Source organism: Pseudorasbora parva, chromosome 6, assembly GCF_024679245.1.
Source record: "Pseudorasbora parva isolate DD20220531a chromosome 6, ASM2467924v1, whole genome shotgun sequence".
Lineage (NCBI taxonomy): Eukaryota > Metazoa > Chordata > Actinopteri > Cypriniformes > Gobionidae > Pseudorasbora > Pseudorasbora parva.
Window position 1 is genome coordinate 18695202 of NC_090177.1, and position 10738 is coordinate 18705939.

A 10738-nucleotide genomic window follows, 5' to 3' on the forward strand; every position below is an offset into this window, starting at 1 on the left:
AAGTACGAGGCAGAAAATAGGCTTTGTCACGGCCGGGCCCGGGGTCGTGTGATGCTCGCTTTGCGCAGTGACAGCTCCTCAAAAGGGCCAGAAAGGAATATTTTGTGGGGAAAATAGTGGTTTCCATGGTGCCGGCACTTGTTGCACATCGCTCACCATTCTTTGCTCCCACGTGAGCGTCGGATTTCAAAGAGATGGACGACAAAAATTAGGGCAGGAGGGCAGGGTGGGGTGCAGAGGTAGCTGCCCCTCGGCCCTGTGTCCTCCTCTCCAGCAGGCAGCGGAGAATAGCACCGAGGAGTGACAGCAAAAAGGGGGGCCTTCTCGCCTCTGTCAGATCCGCATAAGCAGCGCTATTAAGTAAATGTTCGATTTTTCATTGTGCCACAGCCGTTGAATAGAGACTCAGAGGGGAGTACGTAAAGAATGAAAAGGTCTGAGCCAGGGAGGAAAGGCTGCTCGCTTTAATGGCTCCCCAAGTATGTCATCTGAATCATGTAATTAGCGATTAGCTTTTATTTGGGCCGAGCCTGCGTCCACCAGAAAGGGTTACCGAGTTTCTAATTTTATAAGTTACAAACACAGCCAGGAAATGGAAACAATGGATCGGCCGTAAATCCTAACTAAGAGGACAGAGGATTGTTATCTCAAGCTGTTTTGTATGCTACTTTGAATGTGTATGTTCCTGTTTTTAATTATTAAACCTACAGGTCCTCTGTGGATTCGCTGGGAGCAGCTAACTCCGTTTTCAGGATAGGAAGCTGTCATGTAAGAGTTTTGTCATGCACACAGGCTCCGGGGCTTTTGAGAAAATCAAGTTCTATGAAGAAACAAAATTCTTTAATTAATGTTTTCTTTAAGGTGTGAGAAGCACATTAACAGAACTTGCTCTCCTGGTTTGTGCTTAGACGTATTTTTCATACCTGATTTGATCTGAGCACGATCTTACGGCAAGACTGCGTTCACCTTTCAAAGCTTTTCTGTTTGTGAAATGACTTAATAAGGTCAGGGCCACTTTAAACAATTTGCAATTTCCATAGCATCATCATCAGGCACAATAACAAACAAGGTTACTGCTTCCCTTCAACGCTTCGTGCCATGTACATGACCGTTTTTGTGTTTCTAGTGCTGAGAGAAGTGCGGCGCTCATCATTTTTTGTTGGTTTAACAGGTGTCGCACCTCCCGTGCAGGTTTGTTAAAAAAGTACACCGCTCTCTTGATTGAGTTACTTAACTAATGAGACTTACTCACGGCAGTTAACTGTGACAATGAGCGAAAGGTAGCATCTAAATGTCATGTTTTCATGTCAACTGCCCGCTGCATAATTTCCCTGCCGAATTCAGCCCAGTCGTATGTGTCGAGCTAGTTTGTCTTTGAGATTCTCTGCAATCTGCTGTCAGTCTTCAGTAAAGGTTAAGGGGGTGCTGGGATATCTTCCTTGATGGCGTTTTATCATGCGAAGCATGCCCTGTTTCCTGATGAATATATTAAAATTATTACTGTGCAAACAGACTTTCTAATTACTGACCTGCTTGCCATTGTACTCTGCGTTCTTTCTTCATGTTTTTTCCCCTCTCTCTCCCTCGCTCGCTCTCTCTCTCTTTCTTCATGCCTTGTTTATTTATCTGCACCAGTGAATACAGAATAGTCAGAGCAATGTCATTTCCATCCACATGAAAATGATTTCGAAAATGCCAATCTTGCCTATTATACAGTGTAATTACAAGTCTGTTTTTTTATCGTATCTTTAACCAATGGGGAGACCCTTGAGAGGGTAAATATCTCATCTATGCTCCGTTCCAAAACCTAGCGAGCTGCCTACGGAGCCGGCATTGTGAGGGGTTGCAAAGGGTAGGTAACTTAATTACGCTGCCTTGTTTTAGCCAAATTCTAAGGCAGCGTCATGTATCATTTGCAGAGAAGGCAATCCCAGAATGCACTGTGATAAGCTCAGTGGAAAAATAAATGTTAAATTGCAGACGAGGTGAGAGAAATGTGGATATAAATGAACTTAGTCAAACAATATTTCAGTATAATTATATTTATTATAATTGATTGTTTTATCCAATATTTGTATTTTATGTACTGTTATGCTATAATATGCAACATATTAACATCAAACTCCAGTTTAGTCTCCCATGTGGAGCTCTATGTGTGTTCTGAAGAGCTGCATAGATTTTGAAACAGAAATAAATTAATAAATTGAAATAGGAGTTTTGTATCCTATTTGTGTTATGTATTTTTATGCTTCGAGTTTCCCAGCTGTTAGCTTAGCAACATGCTAACATCAAACTTGAGTTGAATCGTCTCCCTTATGAAGAGTTGTTAGTGCAATGTGTTGCGATTTTGGCTGTACCAAATTAATCACTTATTAGGGTCCTTGACAATTAAGTTGTTCCCTTAGAAGGCAGCAATTTTGTAATAGATTCTGACAAGGTTAGAGTGATTTTGATATACATTAACTTATATTTTGTTTAGTAGTAAAAAGTTTATATTAAAAAAAAAATAGTTTAATCTAATTAAAAATGGAATATTGTACCCAATACTTGTGAGTGGTATGTATTATTGTGCTTAGTTTAATGCTGTTAGCTTAGCAGCATGCTAACGTCAAACTCAAGTTCAGTCTCTCTTGCTCCTTGTTGATTCACTATTGGTGTTGGCCGTTCCAAGTTCATTTCTTATGAGGTTCCATGATTATTAAGCTGGTCCCTAAAAAGGCTCATCTTAACCCGTAGGAATCTTAGGAATCATCTCGTCCCTGTAGAAAGAAGGCTACAGCGAACAGACCTTAAAATTTCATGAAAATGTAATGTGAGAAAATGTTCTGTTTTTGTTGTTTTAAATATGGAAATGGAAGGGTTTCATTTGTAGAACTTACCCAGATTGATGTAAGGCACAGAATTTGACAGAATGATAAGATTAAACATGTATTATGTCACACATTACATGACTACACCCAAATGGGTATAGGTGTGTCTCTTATATTTGCAAGAATGAGGAATACCACACTTTCTCATGCCGAGAATGAAAAAACTTGGCAAACATTATCAACGGCTCATCATAAATCTCAAACATGCACTTGATTAGCCATTCTATTATGTTTGTGTTCTCATCACATTGGTGAAGAATGTGAAAAATGGGGGGTTGGAAAACAGTCACATTCCTCTTTTTTTTCTGGCTGGCTTTTGTTCTGTTTCCTTCTCAGCAGATTTGTCATTTATCCAAAGGCATAAAATGCAACATTTTCTGTTCAGTCTTTTATAACGTACACCCTGTCATTGGCGTACGTATGACGTGAGCTGGCATGTGTGCCGCGGCAAACGTGTTATTAAAGTCACCTATTTACCGGCACATTCCGCCCGCGCCACTTCATGCAAAAGGGCAAGCCTGTTGTTTACTCTGTGCCGGAGATGTTGCACAGGGGTTTGATCTGGGGAGTTGATAGGAGCGGCAATTTAAAGAGAGGACACTGCAGCTCCCAACAAAAACAATTAAAGGAAAATGAAAGGCAGCCCCTACGGGTTAAAAATAGAAAATTAGCAACATGGATGCTGGAATGCACGGCTCTCCCTCATCCCAAACTTACGGGGCCTGCATTGTTATGTGCGATCAGATCTGCCAGTTCCTCCTCTAAGCTCCTTGTCACATTTTGACTTAATGAAGTGCAACTTAGAAGGGAATTGGGTTCATCATGCTAGTCGCACGATGCTCCCTTGTTGTAGCAAACAGGGGCGGCGTGGGACCAGAGCGCTACAGCGCGAGTCGTTATCATTCCGGTCAGTCTGTTTAACACAAAATTAAACAAAGAACTAATTAGTGCCTCATGAATTAATAACTGCACTGTTGCCGAGTAGAAGTTAGGTTGCTGAGAGGAGATATAAAATAAGTAGGAAGATCAGGTTAGAATTATTATTACTTTTTCGGTTGCTTGTGCTCTCAAGGTTAGAAAACTTTGTAGTCTCTCATTTAGGTGTTTGTATTTCTGTGTGTCTGTATTAACTTTTTCTTCACATGATAGGTGAACTGTTGGCTGGGCTTAAAGACCCCATGACATTGCTTGATTGCACATTAACATGTCCATTTTGAAATAGTAAGTTTGGGCAGGCCTTATCAATGTCATTCCAATAGGTTTTAGTTACAACAATAAACCACGATTTGCTGGTTGCAGTCTTGCAGATGTTATTGGGGGCAGGGTTTTCTTACTAAAAAGCATCTGATTGGACATAAGTCTGTGTAGTGCAGGATGAGTCATCAATATTTTTGGTCCGTTTTCCCAGAAGAGAATTTTAAATGTGTATATTTGGTAAAAGTTTTTAGGAATACACTAGCATATAGATGGACAAAAACAGGTGGAGTAAAAGCCACAAAACTCTGTGATGTAAAAGCTTAATCTTACTGTATATAAAAGTCACATTAGCAGAGGTGGACAGTAACTAAGTATACTTACTTAAGTACTGTACTTAAGTACACTTTTTAAATATCTGTACTTGGTTTGCTTGAGTATTAATTTTTTCGGGAAACTTTAAATTCACTATACATTTGAAAGACAAATATTGTACTTTTTACGCCACTACATTTCTATCAATGCCACTCCATTTTTAAAGTCGTTTCTGTAGCAGCTTTGCAATAAGTGGATTTTTTCTTGTTTTTTTTTTTCTTTTCTTTTTCTCCAGACATCCTATAAGTAATTGCTCTTGTATGGTCATGTAAAGTTTCCCAACATTTCCGATCAGAAATAGCAAAATAAAAGAAGACGTTCCACAACACCCATGGCTATAGGTTCCACCTATAGCCATACTTGGAAAATATGTTTCAGTTTTCTGTAAAGATTAATTTAGTTGATTGCATGTCATGCATGTCTCATAAAATGTTAAAAACTGTAAACATCTGGGAAAAAGAGATAAGCAGACATACGGATGAATCTGAAAAGCATGATGACGTGAAATAGAGCTCAGTTTAGTCTGGTTTTCTGTGCGCATGTATTCATTATGTTTTTTTTTTTTGGCTTTCTACACTTGAACAGACCAATAAACACAAAATGGTATTCACATAAACAAAGCTGATTATGTCAACATAAACAGTTGAGAGAATATCAGATGTGTATCAGTGTATACGATCCGTGCATTCAGCCTTACTTTTGATACTAATGTCCTTTTACAGGAAGTACTTCTGCACTTTTACTTAAGTAAAGAGCTGTTTTTACAACTTTCCCTTGTAACAGAGTAATATTTGCCCGATAGTACTTTTACTTTTACTCATGTAATGGAGTCGTGTAGTTGTGTCCACCTCTGCTGTTTAGGCTTCTTAAGGGTGAAATTAGTCATTTTCAGTGTTTACATTTTTTTCACCTTATTGTAACAGACAGCTATAAATAGGTTGATTTCTGCAACAACAACAACAACAAAATATACACAAAATATAAATACATTGCTTTGTTTGTTTGAGCATCCCCACCAGCCAACATGGCAACACTGGTTCAACCAACAACACATGACTTTTAAACAAACATTAAAGTGATGCAGTTCAAATTCAACACATTTTAGTGTCTGAAGTTGGAATAACTAAGAATTACTCTGCTGTGTGCTCATCTCATAGCGTTAAACAATACTTATCTCTCTCTCTCATCCACGCTCAGTTAGGCTCTGCTGTTCAAACCACATATATCACCAGACATCTCATCATGGATGTTTGCTTACAGAGGAATCAGAAGAAAGTGGTCACAGTTGGCTTGGCTTTACTGCCCACTGTAATATGAGTGTTGTGCTGGCCTTGGTTAATGCACGCCGGCCAAGGTCATAGTGGCTAATAAAATCCTCCCTCAATCAGATTTTAGGATTACTGATTCTAAGTAAATTATCATCGGCAAGCAGCGTTAGAATATTTGCGAAAAACTGTCTGACTGATGGCACACCTGCTCTCCTGGGCTCAGATGAGTATGTAAGGGGGGTTTCTGGTGGGTTTCTGTCACCTGTCAGTCCCCACCAACTGCGACACCATACAGTAGCATTCTGTGTGTACGCAGCGGGTCATAGTCATGGCGGGGGCCGTTTGAGAGCCTTTTGTTCAGTCAGCACTGAGTTTCTGCACCCAGAATGCTAAGGGGGACAACATATCTTCACATTTAGACAACTCAGCCAATATACGCTCAGTGTGGATATAGGGGTATTAATGGAGTGTTTTATGTAATGCCTGATAAATAGATGTTTGGATTCTATTTATTCTAAAGTGTTTTTTCTCTCTGTCTTGCAGATGAAGTAAGCCTGTGAGTGGAGTGATTTTTTTCCATCAGAGAGAGAGAGAGAGAGAGAGAGAGAGAGAGAGAGAGAGAGAGAGAGGTAAGGGAAGCATGCATGACGGTTCATGTTTAATCATGTTAACAGCCCCCCCCCCCCAAAAAAAAAAACAAACAAACATATTAATAGCATATTTTTTATTTATTCTAAGATTTATAGAAATATAACCACAAAATTAAAACCACAAAATTATATTTAACCACAAAATTAAAACATTTTCTGCATTCTGTGTAACATAAAAAGAGAAGTTACTTTTCTGTCCTTTTCTGTATAAATAAAGTGAAAAGGATCTTGAGCTGTCAGTCTCCAAAATGGCAACAAAAAAAGAAAAGATTTGATGACAATAAAAGGTTATTTATTTTCTATGACAGCAAAGTTGAATTTTCCGCAGCCATTACTCCAGCCAGAAATCATTCTAATATGCTGATTCGGTGCTTAAAAAACATTTCTTATTATTATAAATGTTAACAACAGTTGTGCAGCATAATATTCTAATAATTTCCAGGATTCTTTGATGAATAGAAAGTTCAAAAGAACATTTCTTTGAAGAAAATGTGCAATTTTTTTTGTACCATTGTCATATATCTAAATGTCTCTACTGTCACCTTTGATCAATTTAGTGCCTACAAAAAAATGATATATATATATTTGGAAACTTGAAAGCTCCCCATTCACATCCGCAGCCGGTACATTATTCTGCACTTCTGCCTTTGTATGTCACAGAATAAAAAAGTTCATACATTAAGTGATTAAATGATGGAAAACTTGTATTTCCCTTATTTAGGTTTCAAGGTAGTGCTGTAATTTATCTAACTTACTCCAGCTTTGCAGTGTTTGTTAAATGTGCATGCAGCTTAGCATGCGGTTTTCCATTATCATCATATTTACTGCTTGACAGCTGCCATCTCAATAAGCATAAGATGCCACGCATGATTAATACAGCTCATGGAAGTTTACGGACAAAGTTAAGAGCATAAGGATTTGCTTCCCTGGATGAATGACAATGTTTTCCATGGCTTTGCCCGTGGCTCCTGAGTCAGCAGCAATCTCAGCGGAGAGGAGTGATGTTGTGCGTTGTCTTGTGTCAGTCTCGGGGTCATCCTCATGTCCAGGGGGTTTTGGCCTGACCATGATACGCGGCTCAGAGAAACCAACACCCCTTTGTCCTGCCAGTGTCTTTCAGTGCAGGGCGAAATACACACTTGCAGCATCAATCACGGGCAAACTATGTCTAAACAATGTCTCGGCAGCCACCGGCAGTCATGCATGGCTGGGCAAGGAATGGAGAGAGAACAACACAGATCATGCTCTTTGTGTCAGGCTATATGTGGATGAGATGTTCTCCGATTTGAACATCTTTGTTCTTTAGAGCCTTTTTAAATCTCATTTTTCTCCTTAGAAAACAGTGTTTGACTTTGCTGTCAGGTTGGGGTGGGCGGGAAGAGCCACGGTAAAGTTGTATATCGCAGTTTACATTATTAAACTTTTAAAAAAAAATGCAATTTTATACAGGAGTGTCACAGGCATGATTTCAGCCTCTGTGTTTGCACTGGTCAGTGGAAAAGCGGAAAGCAAAGCCAAACTAGTATACTTATACAGTCTATGGTATAAAACGCGGCTTAATGGGTGAAGATGGCAAAAGAAGACTCCATTCGCGAGATGGACGTATCTTTTCAGAGATAAGGAGAAGATCGTAGTCAAATGAAAGTGCAGTCAAATGCAATCTTTGTCTAAAACCGAAAGAACTATCGTCGTCGCGAAATAGCACTAGCAATAAAAAATAAATAAAAACATCTCTTGCTCTTTTTGCATGCCGTTTTTGTGTTTTGAACCTCTTGAATTCAAAGAGAGTAAAATAATGACAAAAATAAGAAAAGAACAAATGTGCATCTTGTCATGGCGTGGCATTAGAGTTTACATACTGTTCTGTTGTGTCTATGAACAGACATGTTCCCATATTGCCAGATAATCACTTAACCTCTACCTGCTACATCATATCACCTTCTACTGGATGTGAAATGCTCTGTAGTAGCCTATATTTGTGTAATTTTGTAATATTTTTTCCGCCATAGATTTAAACAGCAAAAGAAAATCTCTATCGTTTGACACATTAATATCATTGCATGGTATATGCCGTCACACCCAGGCCTGCTATCGAGTTAAAGTGATGTTTTTCTGCGTCTCGGCCTAATAAGCCAGATGCTTTAGGAGTCCCTCTTCGCATTCAGACCTAGGACAGTGTGCCAAGCCAGGCAGCCCCAGCATCATGACCCAATTCTCTCCTCATTGCAAACTGAATGGCTGGAGTATAGTTAGCTTAATTGGGTTTTGATATATTTAATTCGGCTAATCAGCCAAACTGGCTCCAACATGGGGCCTTGCATGCCTTTTCCCTTCCCGAAAAGCTCCCAGAGACCAGGCGGGTGCAGCGCAGAAGCCTCCCAGAATGGATTCCCTCTCAAACAGTGGGAAGAAAATTAAACTGCCAAATTTGTTTTTGTTGGTTCAGGCCTTCTGCAGGGAGTTGGAAGGCTTTTAATTGCACTTGCTGTGAAGAATTGGATGAGCTGTTTTTAAGACAACAAAAAGCAGGCTCCCTCTCGCTAGACCGCCTAACTGGGCTGTTTTCAGAGATCACTTGGGTCAAATGTAGTGCAAAGACAGATTGCGGAGACTATTCTCTCTTATTTAAGTAATTACAGGCATTGATACATTAAACCCTCTTTTATATGTCTAAAGAGAGCATGCAACTCCTGAGTTAGCAAGTTAAATTGTCAGACTTACTTTTTTTATCCTTTGACATATCAGTCCAAACTATGATAACAAAAAAGCTATCGTCTCTTTTGTATGTCGGCCACTATTTACTTTTTCTCATTTTCCCCTCGATTTTTTTTTTTTTTGGCCTTTGAATTTTTTTCCAGTGTGTCAAAACAAGAAGAGGCTACATGGAAACGGCAGCCCTGTGTAAATATTTATGATGTAACATCTCCATGTGAATAGACTTTCCCTCTAGCCCATCCATCAAATCCGCCACCTCCTCAAATCGCCCCCTCGACCCCCCCGACACCCGGCCGCCACTTAGGCCGCAGGAAGCCAAGACAGGAGCATCGCGTTCCCCTCGCGCTCAAAGTAATTGTTTTTCTTTTGAACCGGGGCCTCTGGGCCACCACATCTTTTGAGACTGTGGTCTCTTGCCTTTCATAAGCCCTGAAACTTCAAAGCCTATTGGGTTTTTTGTCTCAGTGGTACGTCCACTGGCCCCCAAAATGGTGCGACAGGGAAATGTGATGTAGGTCAAATTACAGCAGTTGCGCTTATAAAAAGAGAAATTTCTTAGCATGTCGACGGAAGGCCTTGGTTACCTCTCATGCTACGTAGATGGCTCAGTCCAAAGTGAACACATGCCAAATGCAAAATAGGATTTGATGGTTAAATATCGCAAGTAGCTTATCATTAGGCTGGCGATTTGCTAGGAATAAATATAAATATTATGCATAATTTTATATATAAATCTATACATTTAATTCATTTATTCGTTGTAATTAATAATATAGTAACTAATAACTATAAAATTATTATTCGCTAGTACATTTTCTTTATTCACCCACCATTACCAATTAAAGATAACTAATTTTTGGGGTTAAATAAAGGGTTATTTTTAATTTTATTTTTATACTTTTGAATTTGAATCATGAATTATTTTTTATTATATTCAATTATTGAATAGTATTTATATTCAGCATTTCTCTGGCATTGACTGGAGATATATATATATATATATATATATATATATATATATATATATATATATATATATATATATATATATATATATATATATATATATATATATATATATATATATATATATATATAATTATATATTATTTTTCACTTTTAACAGTGAATTATGGGTCTCTGCAAATGGTGCATGCAATGCTGCTTTAGATTTTGGTGAATATGAGTTATATATTACGAGCCATGCCTAATTAAAGCAAAGCAATACTCCACCCAAATAGGAAAATTCTGTCATCATTCATGTTCTTCCAAACCTATGACTTTCTGTCTTCTATTGATCAAAACACTAGATATTTTAAATGAGTAGATGAGACAGAATGACAGAAGTTTTCATTTGGGGGTGAACTATCACTTTAGTTCACTTTGTTGAAACAGCCTTTTCTGAGAGCGTGCTTGTGAAGTCGTATAATGTTGCCTATGCTGCTTGCAAGATTTTTTAACAGAGGGAACTCCTTGGGAAAAATTCCTGGAAATTTGCCTCTTCACAAATCCTTATGTCAATCAAGATATTGCAGGAAAGCGTAACAAATGCAAACAGATAGTGACAGGGAGCATCATTGTGCAGAAATTCATCTGTTGCATTTGGGCCTGGTGTAAACAGGTGTGGTTTAAGTTTGCTTCTTCCCGGATGTGGTGGATTACAGCC

General features: G+C 38.7%; 1 protein-coding gene across 1 annotated transcript in view; it reads left to right on the forward strand.

Annotated features, from left to right (window-relative positions):
- c6h1orf127 (chromosome 6 C1orf127 homolog) overlaps window positions 1–6333 on the forward strand; it is a 197355-nt gene extending 191022 nt beyond the window's left edge. Inside the window, exon 16 of the transcript XR_010905311.1 lies at window positions 6251–6333. The gene's annotated coding sequence lies outside the window, so the exon portion shown is untranslated. The remainder of the gene's footprint in view (window positions 1–6250) is intronic.
- Window positions 6334–10738: the final 4405 nt, after the last annotated feature.